This window comes from Conger conger, chromosome 15 (genome assembly GCF_963514075.1).
Source record: "Conger conger chromosome 15, fConCon1.1, whole genome shotgun sequence".
Lineage (NCBI taxonomy): Eukaryota > Metazoa > Chordata > Actinopteri > Anguilliformes > Congridae > Conger > Conger conger.
Genome location: NC_083774.1, coordinates 32,844,929 through 32,863,219, shown reverse-complemented (window position 1 = coordinate 32,863,219; position 18,291 = coordinate 32,844,929). Strand labels below are relative to the sequence as shown.

Sequence of the window (18,291 nt, the reverse complement as noted above, 5' to 3'; positions counted from 1 at the left end):
CTGGTTGTTCTAATTGGTTCACAAAATAATGAAATTTTCTCGCCATAAAGAAGGGTAACATTTAAATGAAAACCTCCTCTTGTCGATTTGTTTGTCTGACTAGTTGATCTGACTTACATACTGTTATTTGAAGAAGGTGAGGACATGAAATCCTGACACAAAATGATTTCTTTTGGACGCACATTTACACAAGTAAATGGACCAGAAATACAAAGAGCTGTGAATGGTCCAGAATGTTTGAAGAGATGAACAGTCAGTGTTGATCAATGCATTCAATGCATTTTTCACTCGAAATCAAGTGCCGGAATTATTCGTTCTCAAACCTAAAAAATATATAAAAAATCAAAGCCGTCTAAATTTCAAAACATGTAGCATGTTGTCTATGAAGACAGAAATGCTCTGACACAGATCAAGTAATCCTTTACATCATTGGAATTAGCAAAACACTTTCATCACGCAATGTAAAATTGACTTTACGTAGCCAGAATAGTCCTGAAAAATGAGGAAATTAAAGAAAACTGCCAGTATTCAAAGATTTTATTTTAATGGCTTGTCCTGGTTTTAGGTAGCGTGGCCGAGCGGTCCAAGGCGCTAGATTTAGGCTCCAGTCTCTTCGGAGGCGAGGGTTCGAATCCCTCCACTGCCATTTTAACTACGAACGTGCATACTTGGGAGCTCCACGCGAAAAGCTCCTTCTAAGTGAATCAACAAAGATTTCATACGGTCAGGATGCCATCTTGTTCTTCAGTGTTCAGACAACGGCAACACCCATATAAACTACCCACATTTGAATAAGATTCAGTAACTGTTAGGATTCAATGTTTTTCTTGTTGTGTTGTTAGCGTGCCTGAGGTAGCGTGGCCGAGCGGTCCAAGGCGCTGGATTAAGGCTCCAGTCTCTTCGGAGGCGAGGGTTCGAATCCCTCCGCTGCCATTTTCAGCAAAAAAGCTGCATAACGTGCTTAATGGTCAGCTTCATGCTACACCCTGGTTCTCCCGGTATTACCACAGATCTCACATTGAGAGAATGCCAGCATGTTTTTCAGTGCAGAGACAATACCAACAATTTTTGTGGCTAATTTCAACAGTTGTTGGCATAGACAGGCTAAACACTGGTTGTTCTAATTGGTTCACAAAATAATGAAATTTTCTCGCCATAAAGAAGGGTAACATTTAAATGAAAACCTCCTCTTGTCGATTTGTTTGTCTGACTAGTTGATCTGACTTACATACTGTTATTTGAAGAAGGTGAGGACATGAAATCCTGACACAAAATGATTTCTTTTGGACGCACATTTACACAAGTAAATGGACCAGAAATACAAAGAGCTGTGAATGGTCCAGAATGTTTGAAGAGATGAACAGTCAGTGTTGATCAATGCATTCAATGCATTTTTCACTCGAAATCAAGTGCCGGAATTATTCGTTCTCAAACCTAAAAAATATATTAAAAATCAAAGCCGTCTAAATTTCAAAACATGTAGCATGTTGTCTATGAAGACAGAAATGCTCTGACACAGTTCACGTAATCCTTTACATCATTGGAATTTGCAAAACACTTTCATCACGCAATGTAAAATTGACTTTACGTAGCCAGAATAGTCCTGAAAAATGAGGAAATTAAAGAAAACTGCCAGTATTCCAAGATTTTATTTTAATACCTTGTCCTGGTTTTAGGTAGCGTGGCCGAGCGGTCCAAGGCGCTGGATTTAGGCTCCAGTCTCTTCGGAGGCGAGTGTTCGAATCCCTCCGCTGCCATTTTAACTACGAACGTGCATACTTGGGAGCTCCACGCGAAAAGCTCCTTCTAAGTGAATCAACAAAGATTTCACACGGTCAGGATGCCATCTTGTTCTTCAGTGTTCAGACAACGGCAACACCCATATAAACTACCCACATTTGAATAAGATTCAGTAACTGTTAGGATTCAATGTTTTTCTTGTTGTGTTGTTAGCGTGCTTCAGGTAGCGTGGCCGAGCGGTCCAAGGCGCTGGATTAAGGCTCCAGTCTCTTCGGAGGCGAGGGTTCGAATCCCTCCGCTGCCATTTTCAGCAAAAAAGCTGCATAACGTGCTTAATGGTCAGCTTCATGCTACACCCTGGTTCTCCCGGTATTACCACAGATCTCACATTGAGAGAATGCCAGCATGTTTTTCAGTGCAGAGACAATACCAACAATTTTTGTGGCTAATTTCAACAGTTGTTGGCATAGACAGGCTAAACACTGGTTGTTCTAATTGGTTCACAAAATAATGAAATTTTCTCGCCATAAAGAAGGGTAACATTTAAATGAAAACCTCCTCTTGTCGATTTGTTTGTCTGACTAGTTGATCTGACTTACATACTGTTATTTGAAGAAGGTGAGGACATGAAATCCTGACACAAAATGATTTCTTTTGGACGCACATTTACACAAGTAAATGGACCAGAAATACAAAGAGCTGTGAATGGTCCAGAATGTTTGAAGAGATGAACAGTCAGTGTTGATCAATGCATTCAATGCATTTTTCACTCCAAATCAAGTGCCGGAATTATTCGTTCTCAAACCTAAAAAATATATTAAAAATCAAAGCCGTCTAAATTTCAAAACATGTAGCATGTTGTCTATGAAGACAGAAATGCTCTGACACAGTTCACGTAATCCTTTACATCATTGGAATTAGCAAAACACTTTCATCACGCAATGTAAAATTGACTTTACGTAGCCAGAATAGTCCTGAAAAATGAGGAAATTAAAGAAAACTGCCAGTATTCCAAGATTTTATTTTAATACCTTGTCCTGGTTTTAGGTAGCGTGGCCGAGCGGTCCAAGGCGCTGGATTTAGGCTCCAGTCTCTTCGGAGGCGAGTGTCGAATCCCTCCACTGCCATTTTAACTACGAACGTGCATACTTGGGAGCTCCACGCGAAAAGCTCCTTCGAAGTGAATCAACAAAGATTTCATACGGTCAGGATGCCATCTTGTTCTTCAGTGTTCAGACAACGGCAACACCCATATAAACTACCCACTTTTGAATAAGATTCAGTAACTGTTAGGATTCAATGTTTTTCTTGTTGTGTTGTTAGCGTGCTTCAGGTAGCGTGGCCGAGCGGTCCAAGGCGCTGGATTAAGGCTCCAGTCTATTCGGAGGCGAGGGTTCGAATCCCTCCGCTGCCATTTTCAGCAAAAAAGCTGCATAACGTGCTTAATGGTCAGCTTCATGCTACACCCTGGTTCTCCCGGTATTACCACAGATCTCACATTGAGAGAATGCCAGCATGTTTTTCAGTGCAGAGACAATACCAACAATTTTTGTGGCTAATTTCAACAGTTGTTGGCATAGACAGGCTAAACACTGGTTGTTCTAATTGGTTCACAAAATAATGAAATTTTCTCGCCATAAAGAAGGGTAACATTTAAATGAAAACCTCCTCTTGTCGATTTGTTTGTCTGACTAGTTGATCTGACTTACATACTGTTATTTGAAGAAGGTGAGGACATGAAATCCTGACACAAAATGATTTCTTTTGGACGCACATTTACACAAGTAAATGGACCAGAAATACAAAGAGCTGTGAATGGTCCAGAATGTTTGAAGAGATGAACAGTCAGTGTTGATCAATGCATTCAATGCATTTTTCACTCCAAATCAAGTGCCGGAATTATTCGTTCTCAAACCTAAAAAATATATTAAAAATCAAAGCCGTCTAAATTTCAAAACATGTAGCATGTTGTCTATGAAGACAGAAATGCTCTGACACAGTTCACGTAATCCTTTACATCATTGGAATTTGCAAAACACTTTCATCACGCAATGTAAAATTGACTTTACGTAGCCAGAATAGTCCTGAAAAATGAGGAAATTAAAGAAAACTGCCAGTATTCCAAGATTTTATTTTAATACCTTGTCCTGGTTTTAGGTAGCGTGGCCGAGCGGTCCAAGGCGCTGGATTTAGGCTCCAGTCTCTTCGGAGGCGAGTGTTCGAATCCCTCCGCTGCCATTTTAACTACGAACGTGCATACTTGGGAGCTCCACGCGAAAAGCTCCTTCTAAGTGAATCAACAAAGATTTCACACGGTCAGGATGCCATCTTGTTCTTCAGTGTTCAGACAACGGCAACACCCATATAAACTACCCACATTTGAATAAGATTCAGTAACTGTTAGGATTCAATGTTTTTCTTGTTGTGTTGTTAGCGTGCTTCAGGTAGCGTGGCCGAGCGGTCCAAGGCGCTGGATTAAGGCTCCAGTCTCTTCGGAGGCGAGGGTTCGAATCCCTCCGCTGCCATTTTCAGCAAAAAAGCTGCATAACGTGCTTAATGGTCAGCTTCATGCTACACCCTGGTTCTCCCGGTATTACCACAGATCTCACATTGAGAGAATGCCAGCATGTTTTTCAGTGCAGAGACAATACCAACAATTTTTGTGGCTAATTTCAACAGTTGTTGGCATAGACAGGCTAAACACTGGTTGTTCTAATTGGTTCACAAAATAATGAAATTTTCTCGCCATAAAGAAGGGTAACATTTAAATGAAAACCTCCTCTTGTCGATTTGTTTGTCTGACTAGTTGATCTGACTTACATACTGTTATTTGAAGAAGGTGAGGACATGAAATCCTGACACAAAATGATTTCTTTTGGACGCACATTTACACAAGTAAATGGACCAGAAATACAAAGAGCTGTGAATGGTCCAGAATGTTTGAAGAGATGAACAGTCAGTGTTGATCAATGCATTCAATGCATTTTTCACTCCAAATCAAGTGCCGGAATTATTCGTTCTCAAACCTAAAAAATATATTAAAAATCAAAGCCGTCTAAATTTCAAAACATGTAGCATGTTGTCTATGAAGACAGAAATGCTCTGACACAGTTCACGTAATCCTTTACATCATTGGAATTAGCAAAACACTTTCATCACGCAATGTAAAATTGACTTTACGTAGCCAGAATAGTCCTGAAAAATGAGGAAATTAAAGAAAACTGCCAGTATTCCAAGATTTTATTTTAATACCTTGTCCTGGTTTTAGGTAGCGTGGCCGAGCGGTCCAAGGCGCTGGATTTAGGCTCCAGTCTCTTCGGAGGCGAGTGTCGAATCCCTCCACTGCCATTTTAACTACGAACGTGCATACTTGGGAGCTCCACGCGAAAAGCTCCTTCGAAGTGAATCAACAAAGATTTCATACGGTCAGGATGCCATCTTGTTCTTCAGTGTTCAGACAACGGCAACACCCATATAAACTACCCACTTTTGAATAAGATTCAGTAACTGTTAGGATTCAATGTTTTTCTTGTTGTGTTGTTAGCGTGCTTCAGGTAGCGTGGCCGAGCGGTCCAAGGCGCTGGATTAAGGCTCCAGTCTCTTCGGAGGCGAGGGTTCGAATCCCTCCGCTGCCATTTTCAGCAAAAAAGCTGCATAACGTGCTTAATGGTCAGCTTCATGCTACACCCTGGTTCTCCCGGTATTACCACAGATCTCACATTGAGAGAATGCCAGCATGTTTTTCAGTGCAGAGACAATACCAACAATTTTTGTGGCTAATTTCAAAAGTTGTTGGCATAGACAGGCTAAACACTGGTTGTTCTAATTGGTTCACAAAATAATGAAATTTTCTCGCCATAAAGAAGGGTATCATTTAAATGAAAACCTCCTCTTGTCGATTTGTTTGTCTGACTAGTTGATCTGACTTACATACTGTTATTTGAAGAAGGTGAGGACATGAAATCCTGACACAAAATGGTTTCCTTTGGACGCACATTTACACACGTAAATGGACCAGAAATACAAAGAGCTGTGAATGGTCCAGAATGTTTGAAGAGATGAAGAGTCAGTGTTGATCAATGCATTCAATGCATTTTTCACTCGAAATCAAGTGCCGGAATTATTCGTTCTCAAACCTAAAAAATATATTAAAAATCAAAGCCGTCTAAATTTCAAAACATGTAGCATGTTGTCTATGAAGACAGAAATGCTCTGACACAGTTCAAGTAATTCTTTACATCATTGGAATTAGCAAAACACTTTCATCACGCAATGTAAAATTGACTTTACGTAGCCAGAATAGTCCTGAAAAATGAGGAAATTAAAGAAAACTGCCAGTATTCAAAGATTTTATTTTAATGGCTTGTCCTGGTTTTAGGTAGCGTGGCCGAGCGGTCCAAGGCGCTGGATTTAGGCTCCAGTCTCTTCGGAGACGAGGGGTCGAATCCCTCCGCTGCCGTTTTAACTACGAACGTGCATACTTGGGAGCTCCACGCGAAAAGCTCCTTCTAAGTGAATCAACAAAGATTTCACACGGTCAGGATGCCATCTTGTTCTTCAGTGTTCAGACAACGGCAACACCCATATAAACTACCCACATTTGAATAAGATTCAGTAACTGTTAGGATTCAATGTTTTTCTTGTTGTGTTGTTAGCGTGCCTCAGGTAGCGTGGCCGAGCGGTCCAAGGCGCTGGAGTAAGGCTCCAGTCTCTTCGGAGGCGAGGGTTCGAATCCCTCCGCTGCCATTTTCAGCAAAAAAGCTGCAAAACGTGCTTAATGGTCAGCTTCAGGCTACACCCTGGTTCTCACGGTATTACCACAGATCTCACATTGAGAGAATGCCAGCATGTTTTTCAGTGCAGAGACAATACCAACAATTTTTGTAGCTAATTTCAACAGTTGTTGGCATAGACAGGCTAAACACTGGTTGTTCTAATTGGTTCACAAAATAATGAAATTTTCTCGCCATAAAGAAGGGTAACATTTGAATGAAAACCTCCTCTTGTCGATTTGTTTGTCTGACTAGTTGATCTGACTTACATACTGTTATTTGAAGAAGGTGAGGACATGAAATCCTGACACAAAATGATTTCTTTTGGACGCACATTTACACAAGTAAATGGACCAGAAATACAAAGAGCTGTGAATGGTCCAGAATGTTTGAAGAGATGAACAGTCAGTGTTGATCAATGCATTCAATGCATTTTTCACTCGAAATCAAGTGCCGGAATTATTCGTTCTCAAACCTAAAAAATATATTAAAAATCAAAGCCGTCTAAATTTCAAAACATGTAGCATGTTGTCTATGAAGACAGAAATGCTCTGACACAGTTCACGTAATCCTTTACATCATTGGAATTTGCAAAACACTTTCATCACGCAATGTAAAATTGACTTTACGTAGCCAGAATAGTCCTGAAAAATGAGGAAATTAAAGAAAACTGCCAGTATTCCAAGATTTTATTTTAATACCTTGTCCTGGTTTTAGGTAGCGTGGCCGAGCGGTCCAAGGCGCTGGATTTAGGCTCCAGTCTCTTCGGAGGCGAGTGTTCGAATCCCTCCGCTGCCATTTTAACTACGAACGTGCATACTTGGGAGCTCCACGCGAAAAGCTCCTTCTAAGTGAATCAACAAAGATTTCACACGGTCAGGATGCCATCTTGTTCTTCAGTGTTCAGACAACGGCAACACCCATATAAACTACCCACATTTGAATAAGATTCAGTAACTGTTAGGATTCAATGTTTTTCTTGTTGTGTTGTTAGCGTGCTTCAGGTAGCGTGGCCGAGCGGTCCAAGGCGCTGGATTAAGGCTCCAGTCTCTTCGGAGGCGAGGGTTCGAATCCCTCCGCTGCCATTTTCAGCAAAAAAGCTGCATAACGTGCTTAATGGTCAGCTTCATGCTACACCCTGGTTCTCCCGGTATTACCACAGATCTCACATTGAGAGAATGCCAGCATGTTTTTCAGTGCAGAGACAATACCAACAATTTTTGTGGCTAATTTCAACAGTTGTTGGCATAGACAGGCTAAACACTGGTTGTTCTAATTGGTTCACAAAATAATGAAATTTTCTCGCCATAAAGAAGGGTAACATTTAAATGAAAACCTCCTCTTGTCGATTTGTTTGTCTGACTAGTTGATCTGACTTACATACTGTTATTTGAAGAAGGTGAGGACATGAAATCCTGACACAAAATGATTTCTTTTGGACGCACATTTACACAAGTAAATGGACCAGAAATACAAAGAGCTGTGAATGGTCCAGAATGTTTGAAGAGATGAACAGTCAGTGTTGATCAATGCATTCAATGCATTTTTCACTCCAAATCAAGTGCCGGAATTATTCGTTCTCAAACCTAAAAAATATATTAAAAATCAAAGCCGTCTAAATTTCAAAACATGTAGCATGTTGTCTATGAAGACAGAAATGCTCTGACACAGTTCACGTAATCCTTTACATCATTGGAATTAGCAAAACACTTTCATCACGCAATGTAAAATTGACTTTACGTAGCCAGAATAGTCCTGAAAAATGAGGAAATTAAAGAAAACTGCCAGTATTCCAAGATTTTATTTTAATACCTTGTCCTGGTTTTAGGTAGCGTGGCCGAGCGGTCCAAGGCGCTGGATTTAGGCTCCAGTCTCTTCGGAGGCGAGTGTCGAATCCCTCCACTGCCATTTTAACTACGAACGTGCATACTTGGGAGCTCCACGCGAAAAGCTCCTTCGAAGTGAATCAACAAAGATTTCATACGGTCAGGATGCCATCTTGTTCTTCAGTGTTCAGACAACGGCAACACCCATATAAACTACCCACTTTTGAATAAGATTCAGTAACTGTTAGGATTCAATGTTTTTCTTGTTGTGTTGTTAGCGTGCTTCAGGTAGCGTGGCCGAGCGGTCCAAGGCGCTGGATTAAGGCTCCAGTCTCTTCGGAGGCGAGGGTTCGAATCCCTCCGCTGCCATTTTCAGCAAAAAAGCTGCATAACGTGCTTAATGGTCAGCTTCATGCTACACCCTGGTTCTCCCGGTATTACCACAGATCTCACATTGAGAGAATGCCAGCATGTTTTTCAGTGCAGAGACAATACCAACAATTTTTGTGGCTAATTTCAAAAGTTGTTGGCATAGACAGGCTAAACACTGGTTGTTCTAATTGGTTCACAAAATAATGAAATTTTCTCGCCATAAAGAAGGGTATCATTTAAATGAAAACCTCCTCTTGTCGATTTGTTTGTCTGACTAGTTGATCTGACTTACATACTGTTATTTGAAGAAGGTGAGGACATGAAATCCTGACACAAAATGGTTTCCTTTGGACGCACATTTACACACGTAAATGGACCAGAAATACAAAGAGCTGTGAATGGTCCAGAATGTTTGAAGAGATGAAGAGTCAGTGTTGATCAATGCATTCAATGCATTTTTCACTCGAAATCAAGTGCCGGAATTATTCGTTCTCAAACCTAAAAAATATATTAAAAATCAAAGCCGTCTAAATTTCAAAACATGTAGCATGTTGTCTATGAAGACAGAAATGCTCTGACACAGTTCAAGTAATTCTTTACATCATTGGAATTAGCAAAACACTTTCATCACGCAATGTAAAATTGACTTTACGTAGCCAGAATAGTCCTGAAAAATGAGGAAATTAAAGAAAACTGCCAGTATTCAAAGATTTTATTTTAATGGCTTGTCCTGGTTTTAGGTAGCGTGGCCGAGCGGTCCAAGGCGCTGGATTTAGGCTCCAGTCTCTTCGGAGACGAGGGGTCGAATCCCTCCGCTGCCGTTTTAACTACGAACGTGCATACTTGGGAGCTCCACGCGAAAAGCTCCTTCTAAGTGAATCAACAAAGATTTCACACGGTCAGGATGCCATCTTGTTCTTCAGTGTTCAGACAACGGCAACACCCATATAAACTACCCACATTTGAATAAGATTCAGTAACTGTTAGGATTCAATGTTTTTCTTGTTGTGTTGTTAGCGTGCCTCAGGTAGCGTGGCCGAGCGGTCCAAGGCGCTGGAGTAAGGCTCCAGTCTCTTCGGAGGCGAGGGTTCGAATCCCTCCGCTGCCATTTTCAGCAAAAAAGCTGCAAAACGTGCTTAATGGTCAGCTTCAGGCTACACCCTGGTTCTCACGGTATTACCACAGATCTCACATTGAGAGAATGCCAGCATGTTTTTCAGTGCAGAGACAATACCAACAATTTTTGTGGCTAATTTCAACAGTTGTTGGCATAGACAGGCTAAACACTGGTTGTTCTAATTGGTTCACAAAATAATGAAATTTTCTCGCCATAAAGAAGGGTAACATTTGAATGAAAACCTCCTCTTGTCGATTTGTTTGTCTGACTAGTTGATCTGACTTACATACTGTTATTTGAAGAAGGTGAGGACATGAAATCCTGACACAAAATGGTTTCTTTTGGACGCACATTTACACAAGTAAATGGACCAGAAATACAAAGAGCTGTGAATGGTCCAGAATGTTTGAAGAGATGAACAGTCAGTGTTGATCAATGCATTCAATGCATTTTTCACTCGAAATCAAGTGCCGGAATTATTCGTTCTCAAACCTAAAAAATATATAAAAAATCAAAGCCGTCTAAATTTCAAAACATGTAGCATGTGGTCTATGAAGACAGAAATGCTCTGACACAGATCAAGTAATCCTTTACATCATTGGAATTAGCAAAACACTTTCATCACGCAATGTAAAATTGACTTTACGTAGCCAGAATAGTCCTGAAAAATGAGGAAATTAAAGAAAACTGCCAGTATTCAAAGATTTTATTTTAATGGCTTGTCCTGGTTTTAGGTAGCGTGGCCGAGCGGTCCAAGGCGCTGGATTTAGGCTCCAGTCTCTTCGGAGGCGAGGGTTCGAATCCCTCCGCTGCCATTTTAACTACGAACGTGCAGACTTGGGAGCTCCACGCGAAAAGCTCCTTCTAAGTGAATCAACAAAGATTTCATACGGTCAGGATGCCATCTTGTTCTTCAGTGTTCAGACAACGGCAACACCCATATAAACTACCCACATTTGAATAAGATTCAGTAACTGTTAGGATTCAATGTTTTTCTTGTTGTGTTGTGAGCATGCCTGAGGTAGCGTGGCCGAGCGGTCCAAGGCGCTGGATTAAGGCTCCAGTCTCTTCGGAGGCGAGGGTTCGAATCCCTCCGCTGCCATTTTCAGCAAAAAAGCTGCATAACGTGCTTAATGGTCAGCTTCATGCTACACCCTGGTTTTCCCGGTATTACCACAGATCTCACATTGAGAGAATGCCAGCATGTTTTTCAGTGCAGAGACAATACCAACAATTTTTGTGGCTAATTTCAACAGTTGTTGGCATAGACAGGCTAAACACTGGTTGTTCTAATTGGTTCACAAAATAATGAAATTTTCTCGCCATAAAGAAGGGTAACATTTAAATGAAAACCTCCTCTTGTCGATTTGTTTGTCTGACTAGTTGATCTGACTTACATACTGTTATTTGAAGAAGGTGAGGACATGAAATCCTGACACAAAATGGTTTCTTTTGGACGTACATTTACACAAGTAAATGGACCAGAAATACAAAGAGCTGTGAATGGTCCAGAATGTTTGAAGAGATGAACAGTCAGTGTTGCTCAATACATTCAATGCATTTTTCACTCCAAATTAAGTGCCGGAATTATTCGTTCTCAAACCTAAAAAATATATAAAAAATCAAAGCCGTCTAAATTTCAAAACATGTAGCATGTTGTCTATGAAGACAGAAATGCTCTGACACAGATCAAGTAATCCTTTACATCATTGGAATTAGCAAAACACTTTCATCACGCACTGTAAAATTGACTTTACGTAGCCAGAATAGTCCTGAAAAATGATGAAATTAAAGAAAACTGCCAGTATTCAAAGATTTTATTTTAATGCCTTGTCCTGGTTGTAGGTAGCGTGGCCGAGCGGTCCAAGGCGCTGGATTTAGGCTCCAGTCTCTTCGGAGGCGAGGGTTCGAATCCCTCCGCTGCCATCTTAACTACGACCGTGCATACTTGGGAGCTCCACGCGAAAAGCTCCTTCTAAGTGAATCAACAAAGATTTCACACGGTCAGGATGCCATCTTCAGTGTTCAGACAACGGCAACACCCATAAAAACTACCCACATTTGAATAAGATTCAGTAACTGTTAGGATTCAATTTTTTTCTTGTTGTGTTGTTTGCGTGCTTCAGGTAGCGTGGCTGAGCGGTCCAAGGCGCTGGATTAAGGCTCCAGTCTCTTCGGAGGCGAGGGTTTGAATCTCTCCGCTGCCATTTTCAGCAAAAAAGTTGCAAAACGTGCTTAATGGTCAGCTTCATGCTACACCCTGGTTCTCACGGTATTACCACAGATCTCACATTGAGAGAATGCCAGCATGTTTTTCAGTGCAGAGACAATACCAACAATTTTTGTGGCTAATTTCAACAGTTGTTGGCATAGACAGGCTAAACACTGGTTGTTCTAATTGGTTCACAAAATAGTGAAATTTTCTCGCCATAAAGAAGGGTAACATTTAAATGAAAACGTCTTCTTGTCGATTTGTTTGTCTGACTAGTTGATCTGACTTACATACTGTTATTTGAAGAAGGTGAGGACATGAAATCCTGACACAAAATGGTTTCTTTTGGACGCACATTTACACAAGTAAATGGACCAGAAATACAAAGAGCTGTGAATGGTCCAGGATGTTTGAAGAGATGAACAGTCAGTGTTGATCAATGCATTCAATGCATTTTTCACTCGAAATCAAGTGCCGGAATTATTCGTTTTCAAACCTAAAAAATATATAAAAAATCAAAGCCGTCTAAATTTCAAAACATGTAGCATGTTGTCTATGAAGACAGAAATGCTCTGACACAGATCAAGTAATCCTTTACATCATTGGAATTAGCAAAACACTTTCATCACGCAATGTAAAATTGACTTTACGTAGCCAGAATAGTCCTGAAAAATGAGGGAATTAAAGAAAACTGCCAGTATTCCAAGATTTTATTTTAATACCTTGTCCTGGTTTTAGGTAGCGTGGCCGAGCGGTCCAAAGCGCTGGATTTAGGCTCCAGTCTCTTCGGAGTCGAGGGTTCGAATCCCTCGGCTGCCATTTTAACTACGAACGTGCATACTTGGGAGCTCCACGCGAAAAGCTCCTTCTAAGTGAATCAACAAAGATTTCATACGGTCAGGATGCCATCTTGTTCTTCAGTGTTCAGACAACGGCAACACCCATATAAACTACCCACATTTGAATAAGATTCAGTAACTGATAGGATTCAATGTTTTTCTTGTTGTGTTGTTAGCGTGCTTCAGGTAGCGTGGCCGAGCGGTCCAAGGCGCTGGATTAAGGCTCCAGTCTCTTTGGAGGCGAGGGTTCGAATCCCTCCGCTGCCATTTTCAGCAAAAAAGCTGCATAACGTGCTTTATGGTCAGCTTCATGCTACACCCTGGTTCTCCCGGTATTACCACAGATCTCACATAGAGAGAATGCCAGCATGTTTTTCAGTGCAGAGACAATACCAACAATTTTTGTGGCTAATTTCAACAGTTGTTGGCATAGACAGGCTAAACACTGGTTGTTCTAATTGGTTCACAAAATAATGAAATTTTCTCGCCATAAAGAAGGGTAACATTTGAATGAAAACCTCCTCTTGTCGATTTGTTTGTCTGACTAGTTGATCTGACTTACATACTGTTATTTGAAGAAGGTGAGGACATGAAATCCATCCCTCCATCCATCCATCCATCCATTATCTGAACCCGCTTATCCTGATCAGGGTCGCAGGGGGCTGGAGCCTATCCCAGCATACATTGGGCGAAAGGCAGGAATACACCCTGGACAGGTCGCCAGTCCATCGCAGGGCACACGCACCATTCACTCACACACTCATGCCTACGGGCAATTTAGACTCTCCGATCGGCCTAACCTGCATGTCTTTGGACAGTGGGAGGAAACCGGAGTACCCGGAGGAAACCCACGCAGACACAGGGAGAACATGCAAACTCCGCACAGAGAGGCCCCGGCCGACGGGGATTCGAACCCAGGACCTCCTTGCTGTGAGGCGGGACATGAAATCCTGACACAAAATGGTTTCTTTTGGACCCACATTTACACAAGTAAATGGACCAGAAATACAAAGAGCTGTGAATGGTCCAGAATGTTTGAAGAGATGAACAGTCAGTGTTGATCAATGCATTCAATGCATTTTTCACTCGAAATCAAGTGCCGGAATTATTCGTTCTCAAACCTAAAAAATATATAAAAAATCAAAGCCGTCTAAATTTCAAAACATGTAGCATGTTGTCTATGAAGACAGAAATGCTCTGACACAGATCAAGTAATCCTTTACATCATTGGAATTAGCAAAACACTTTCATCACGCAATGTAAAATTGACTTTACGTAGCCAGAATAGTCCTGAAAAATGAGGAAATTAAAGAAAACTGCCAGTATTCAAATATTGTATTTTAATGACTTGTCCTGGTTTTAGGTAGCGTGGCCGAGCGGTCCAAGGCGCTGGATTTAGGCTCCAGTCTCTTCGGAGACGAGGGTTCGAATCCCTCCACTGCCATTTTAACTACGAACGTGCATACTTGGGAGCTCCACGCGAAAAGCTCCTTCTAAGTGAATCAACAAAGATTTCATACGGTCAGGATGCCATCTTGTTCTTCAGTGTTCAGACAACGGCAACACCCATATAAACTACCCACGTTTGAATAAGATTCAGTAACTGTTAGGATTCAATGTTTTTCTTGTTGTGTTGTTAGCGTGCCTCAGGTAGCGTGGCTGAGCGGTCCAAGGCGCTGGATTAAGGCTCCAGTCTCTTCGGAGGCGAGGGTTCGAATCCCTCCGCTGCCATTTTCAGCAAAAAAGCTGCATAACGTGCTTAATGGTCAGCTTCATGCTACACCCTGGTTCTCCCGGTATTACCACAGATCTCACATTGAGAGAATGCCAGCATGTTTTTCAGTGCAGAGACAATACCAACAATTTTTGTGGCTAATTTCAACAGTTGTTGGCATAGACAGGCTAAACACTGGTTGTTCTAATTGGTTCAAAAAATAATGAAATTTTCTCGCCATAAAGAAGGGTAACATTTGAATGAAAACCCCTCCTCTTGTCGATTTGTTTGTCTGACTAGTTGATCTGACTTACATACTGTTATTTGAAGAAGGTGAGGACATGAAATCCTGACACAAAATGATTTCTTTTGGACGCACATTTACACAAGTAAATGGACCAGAAATACAAAGAGCTGTGAATGGTCCAGAATGTTTGAAGAGATGAACAGTCAGTGTTGATCAATGCATTCAATGCATTTTTCACTCCAAATCAAGTGCCGGAATTATTCGTTCTCAAACCTAAAAAATATATAAAAAATCAAAGCCGTCTAAATTTCAAAACATGTAGCATGTTGTCTATGAAGACAGAAATGCTCTGACACAGTTCAAGTAATCCTTTACATCATTGGAATTAGCAAAACACTTTCATCACGCAATGTAAAATTGACTTTACGTAGCCAGAATAGTCCTGAAAAATGAGGAAATTAAAGAAAACTGCCAGTATTCCAAGATTTTATTTTAATACCTTGTCCTGGTTTTAGGTAGCGTGGCCGAGCAGTCCAAGGCGCTGGATTTAGGCTCCAGTCTCTTCGGAGGCGAGGGTTCGAATCCCTCCGCTGCCTTTTTAACTACGAACGTGCATACTTGGGAGCTCCACGCGAAAAGCTCCTTCTAAGTGAATCAACAAAGATTTCACACGGTCAGGATGCCATCTTGTTCTTCAGTGTTCAGACAACGGCAACACCCATATAAACTACCCACATTTGAATAAGATTCAGTAACTGTTAGGATTCAATGTTTTTCTTGTTGTGTTGTCAGCGCGCTTCAGGTAGCGTGGCCGAGCGGTCCAAGGCGCTGGATTAAGGCTCCAGTCTCTTCGGAGGCGAGGGTTCGAATCCCTCAGCTGCCATTTTCAGCAAAAAAGCTGCAAAACGTGCTTAATGGTCAGCTTCATGCTACACCCTGGTTCTCACGGTATTACCACAGATCTCACATTGAGAGAATGCCAGCATGTTTTTCAGTGCAGAGACAATACCAACAATTTTTGTAGCTAATTTCAACAGTTGTTGGCATAGACAGGCTAAACACTGCTTGTTCTAATTGGTTCACAAAATAATGAAATTTTCTCGCCATAAAGAAGGGTAACATTTGAATGAAAACCTCCTCTTGTCGATTTGTTTGTCTGACTAGTTGATCTGACTTACATACTGTTATTTGAAGAAGGTGAGGACATGAAATCCTGACACAAAATGGTTTCTTTTGGACGCACATTTACACAAGTAAATGGACCAGGAATACAAAGAGCTGTGAATGGTCCAGAACGTTTGAAGAGATGAACAGTCAGTGTTGATCAATGCATTCAATGCATTTTTCACTCAAAATCAAGTGCCGGAATTATTTGTTCTCAAACCTAAAAAATATATAAAAAATCAAAGCCGTCTAAATTTCAAAACATGTAGCATGTTGTCTATGAAGACAGAAATGCTCTGACACAGATCAAGTAATCCTTTACATCATTGGAATTAGCAAAACACTTTCATCACGCAATGTAAAATTGACTTTACGTAGCCAGAATAGTCCTGAGAAATGAGGAAATTAAAGAAAACTGCCAGTATTCAAAGATTTTATTTTAATGGCTTGTCCTGGTTTTAGGTAGCGTGGCCGAGCGGTCCAAAGCGCTGGATTTAGGCTCCAGTCTCTTCGGAGGCGAGGGTTCGAATCCCTCCGCTGCCATTTTAACTACGAACGTGCATACTTGGGAGCTCCACGCGAAAAGCTCCTTCTAAGTGAATCAACAAAGATTTCATACGGTCAGGATGCCATCTTGTTCTTCAGTGTTCAGACAACGGCAACACCCATATAAACTACCCACATTTGAATAAGATTCAGTAACTGTTAGGATTCAATGTTTTTCTTGTTGTGTTGTGAGCATGCCTGAGGTAGCGTGGCCGAGCGGTCCAAGGCGCTGGATTAAGGCTCCAGTCTCTTCGGAGGCGAGGGTTCGAATCCCTCCGCTGCCATTTTCAGCAAAAAAGCTGCATAACGTGCTTAATGGTCAGCTTCATGCTACACCCTGGTTTTCCCGGTATTACCACAGATCTCACATTGAGAGAATGCCAGCATGTTTTTCAGTGCAGAGACAATACCAACAATTTTTGTGGCTAATTTCAACAGTTGTTGGCATAGACAGGCTAAACACTGGTTGTTCTAATTGGTTCACAAAATAATGAAATTTTCTCGCCATAAAGAAGGGTAACATTTAAATGAAAACCTCCTCTTGTCGATTTGTTTGTCTGACTAGTTGATCTGACTTACATACTGTTATTTGAAGAAGGTGAGGACATGAAATCCTGACACAAAATGGTTTCTTTTGGACGTACATTTACACAAGTAAATGGACCAGAAATACAAAGAGCTGTGAATGGTCCAGAATGTTTGAAGAGATGAACAGTCAGTGTTGCTCAATACATTCAATGCATTTTTCACTCCAAATTAAGTGCCGGAATTATTCGTTCTCAAACCTAAAAAATATATAAAAAATCAAAGCCGTCTAAATTTCAAAACATGTAGCATGTTGTCTATGAAGACAGAAATGCTCTGACACAGATCAAGTAATCCTTTACATCATTGGAATTAGCAAAACACTTTCATCACGCACTGTAAAATTGACTTTACGTAGCCAGAATAGTCCTGAAAAATGATGAAATTAAAGAAAACTGCCAGTATTCAAAGATTTTATTTTAATGCCTTGTCCTGGTTGTAGGTAGCGTGGCCGAGCGGTCCAAGGCGCTGGATTTAGGCTCCAGTCTCTTCGGAGGCGAGGGTTCGAATCCCTCCGCTGCCATCTTAACTACGACCGTGCATACTTGGGAGCTCCACGCGAAAAGCTCCTTCTAAGTGAATCAACAAAGATTTCACACGGTCAGGATGCCATCTTCAGTGTTCAGACAACGGCAACACCCATAAAAACTACCCACATTTGAATAAGATTCAGTAACTGTTAGGATTCAATTTTTTTCTTGTTGTGTTGTTTGCGTGCTTCAGGTAGCGTGGCTGAGCGGTCCAAGGCGCTGGATTAAGGCTCCAGTCTCTTCGGAGGCGAGGGTTTGAATCTCTCCGCTGCCATTTTCAGCAAAAAAGTTGCAAAACGTGCTTAATGGTCAGCTTCATGCTACACCCTGGTTCTCACGGTATTACCACAGATCTCACATTGAGAGAATGCCAGCATGTTTTTCAGTGCAGAGACAATACCAACAATTTTTGTGGCTAATTTCAACAGTTGTTGGCATAGACAGGCTAAACACTGGTTGTTCTAATTGGTTCACAAAATAGTGAAATTTTCTCGCCATAAAGAAGGGTAACATTTAAATGAAAACGTCTTCTTGTCGATTTGTTTGTCTGACTAGTTGATCTGACTTACATACTGTTATTTGAAGAAGGTGAGGACATGAAATCCTGACACAAAATGGTTTCTTTTG

General features: G+C 41.1%; 27 non-coding genes across 27 annotated transcripts; all 27 read left to right on the top strand.

The window, feature by feature from the left end:
* The first annotated feature begins 564 nt into the window (after window positions 1-564).
* trnal-uag (transfer RNA leucine (anticodon UAG)) lies at window positions 565-646 on the top strand. Its single transcript has one exon. It is a non-coding gene; the product is annotated as a tRNA-Leu (tRNA).
* A 205-nt stretch (window positions 647-851) lies between these two features.
* On the top strand, window positions 852-933 carry trnal-aag (transfer RNA leucine (anticodon AAG)). Its single transcript has one exon. It is a non-coding gene; the product is annotated as a tRNA-Leu (tRNA).
* Window positions 934-1,675: 742 nt separating this feature from the next.
* Window positions 1,676-1,757, top strand: trnal-uag (transfer RNA leucine (anticodon UAG)). Its single transcript has one exon. It is a non-coding gene; the product is annotated as a tRNA-Leu (tRNA).
* Window positions 1,758-1,962: 205 nt separating this feature from the next.
* On the top strand, window positions 1,963-2,044 carry trnal-aag (transfer RNA leucine (anticodon AAG)). Its single transcript has one exon. It is a non-coding gene; the product is annotated as a tRNA-Leu (tRNA).
* A 1,028-nt stretch (window positions 2,045-3,072) lies between these two features.
* trnal-aag (transfer RNA leucine (anticodon AAG)) lies at window positions 3,073-3,154 on the top strand. Its single transcript has one exon. It is a non-coding gene; the product is annotated as a tRNA-Leu (tRNA).
* A 742-nt stretch (window positions 3,155-3,896) lies between these two features.
* Window positions 3,897-3,978, top strand: trnal-uag (transfer RNA leucine (anticodon UAG)). The gene has a single exon. It is a non-coding gene; the product is annotated as a tRNA-Leu (tRNA).
* Window positions 3,979-4,183: 205 nt separating this feature from the next.
* Window positions 4,184-4,265, top strand: trnal-aag (transfer RNA leucine (anticodon AAG)). The gene has a single exon. It is a non-coding gene; the product is annotated as a tRNA-Leu (tRNA).
* Window positions 4,266-5,293: 1,028 nt separating this feature from the next.
* trnal-aag (transfer RNA leucine (anticodon AAG)) lies at window positions 5,294-5,375 on the top strand. Its single transcript has one exon. It is a non-coding gene; the product is annotated as a tRNA-Leu (tRNA).
* Window positions 5,376-6,117: 742 nt separating this feature from the next.
* On the top strand, window positions 6,118-6,199 carry trnal-uag (transfer RNA leucine (anticodon UAG)). The gene has a single exon. It is a non-coding gene; the product is annotated as a tRNA-Leu (tRNA).
* A 205-nt stretch (window positions 6,200-6,404) lies between these two features.
* On the top strand, window positions 6,405-6,486 carry trnal-aag (transfer RNA leucine (anticodon AAG)). The gene has a single exon. It is a non-coding gene; the product is annotated as a tRNA-Leu (tRNA).
* A 742-nt stretch (window positions 6,487-7,228) lies between these two features.
* On the top strand, window positions 7,229-7,310 carry trnal-uag (transfer RNA leucine (anticodon UAG)). Its single transcript has one exon. It is a non-coding gene; the product is annotated as a tRNA-Leu (tRNA).
* Window positions 7,311-7,515: 205 nt separating this feature from the next.
* trnal-aag (transfer RNA leucine (anticodon AAG)) lies at window positions 7,516-7,597 on the top strand. Its single transcript has one exon. It is a non-coding gene; the product is annotated as a tRNA-Leu (tRNA).
* A 1,028-nt stretch (window positions 7,598-8,625) lies between these two features.
* trnal-aag (transfer RNA leucine (anticodon AAG)) lies at window positions 8,626-8,707 on the top strand. The gene has a single exon. It is a non-coding gene; the product is annotated as a tRNA-Leu (tRNA).
* A 742-nt stretch (window positions 8,708-9,449) lies between these two features.
* Window positions 9,450-9,531, top strand: trnal-uag (transfer RNA leucine (anticodon UAG)). The gene has a single exon. It is a non-coding gene; the product is annotated as a tRNA-Leu (tRNA).
* A 205-nt stretch (window positions 9,532-9,736) lies between these two features.
* trnal-aag (transfer RNA leucine (anticodon AAG)) lies at window positions 9,737-9,818 on the top strand. The gene has a single exon. It is a non-coding gene; the product is annotated as a tRNA-Leu (tRNA).
* Window positions 9,819-10,560: 742 nt separating this feature from the next.
* trnal-uag (transfer RNA leucine (anticodon UAG)) lies at window positions 10,561-10,642 on the top strand. The gene has a single exon. It is a non-coding gene; the product is annotated as a tRNA-Leu (tRNA).
* A 205-nt stretch (window positions 10,643-10,847) lies between these two features.
* trnal-aag (transfer RNA leucine (anticodon AAG)) lies at window positions 10,848-10,929 on the top strand. Its single transcript has one exon. It is a non-coding gene; the product is annotated as a tRNA-Leu (tRNA).
* A 742-nt stretch (window positions 10,930-11,671) lies between these two features.
* On the top strand, window positions 11,672-11,753 carry trnal-uag (transfer RNA leucine (anticodon UAG)). The gene has a single exon. It is a non-coding gene; the product is annotated as a tRNA-Leu (tRNA).
* A 1,023-nt stretch (window positions 11,754-12,776) lies between these two features.
* Window positions 12,777-12,858, top strand: trnal-uag (transfer RNA leucine (anticodon UAG)). The gene has a single exon. It is a non-coding gene; the product is annotated as a tRNA-Leu (tRNA).
* A 205-nt stretch (window positions 12,859-13,063) lies between these two features.
* Window positions 13,064-13,145, top strand: trnal-aag (transfer RNA leucine (anticodon AAG)). The gene has a single exon. It is a non-coding gene; the product is annotated as a tRNA-Leu (tRNA).
* Window positions 13,146-14,240: 1,095 nt separating this feature from the next.
* Window positions 14,241-14,322, top strand: trnal-uag (transfer RNA leucine (anticodon UAG)). The gene has a single exon. It is a non-coding gene; the product is annotated as a tRNA-Leu (tRNA).
* A 205-nt stretch (window positions 14,323-14,527) lies between these two features.
* trnal-aag (transfer RNA leucine (anticodon AAG)) lies at window positions 14,528-14,609 on the top strand. The gene has a single exon. It is a non-coding gene; the product is annotated as a tRNA-Leu (tRNA).
* Window positions 14,610-15,353: 744 nt separating this feature from the next.
* On the top strand, window positions 15,354-15,435 carry trnal-uag (transfer RNA leucine (anticodon UAG)). Its single transcript has one exon. It is a non-coding gene; the product is annotated as a tRNA-Leu (tRNA).
* A 205-nt stretch (window positions 15,436-15,640) lies between these two features.
* Window positions 15,641-15,722, top strand: trnal-aag (transfer RNA leucine (anticodon AAG)). The gene has a single exon. It is a non-coding gene; the product is annotated as a tRNA-Leu (tRNA).
* A 742-nt stretch (window positions 15,723-16,464) lies between these two features.
* Window positions 16,465-16,546, top strand: trnal-uag (transfer RNA leucine (anticodon UAG)). Its single transcript has one exon. It is a non-coding gene; the product is annotated as a tRNA-Leu (tRNA).
* A 205-nt stretch (window positions 16,547-16,751) lies between these two features.
* trnal-aag (transfer RNA leucine (anticodon AAG)) lies at window positions 16,752-16,833 on the top strand. The gene has a single exon. It is a non-coding gene; the product is annotated as a tRNA-Leu (tRNA).
* A 742-nt stretch (window positions 16,834-17,575) lies between these two features.
* Window positions 17,576-17,657, top strand: trnal-uag (transfer RNA leucine (anticodon UAG)). The gene has a single exon. It is a non-coding gene; the product is annotated as a tRNA-Leu (tRNA).
* The last annotated feature ends 634 nt before the right edge of the window (window positions 17,658-18,291 follow it).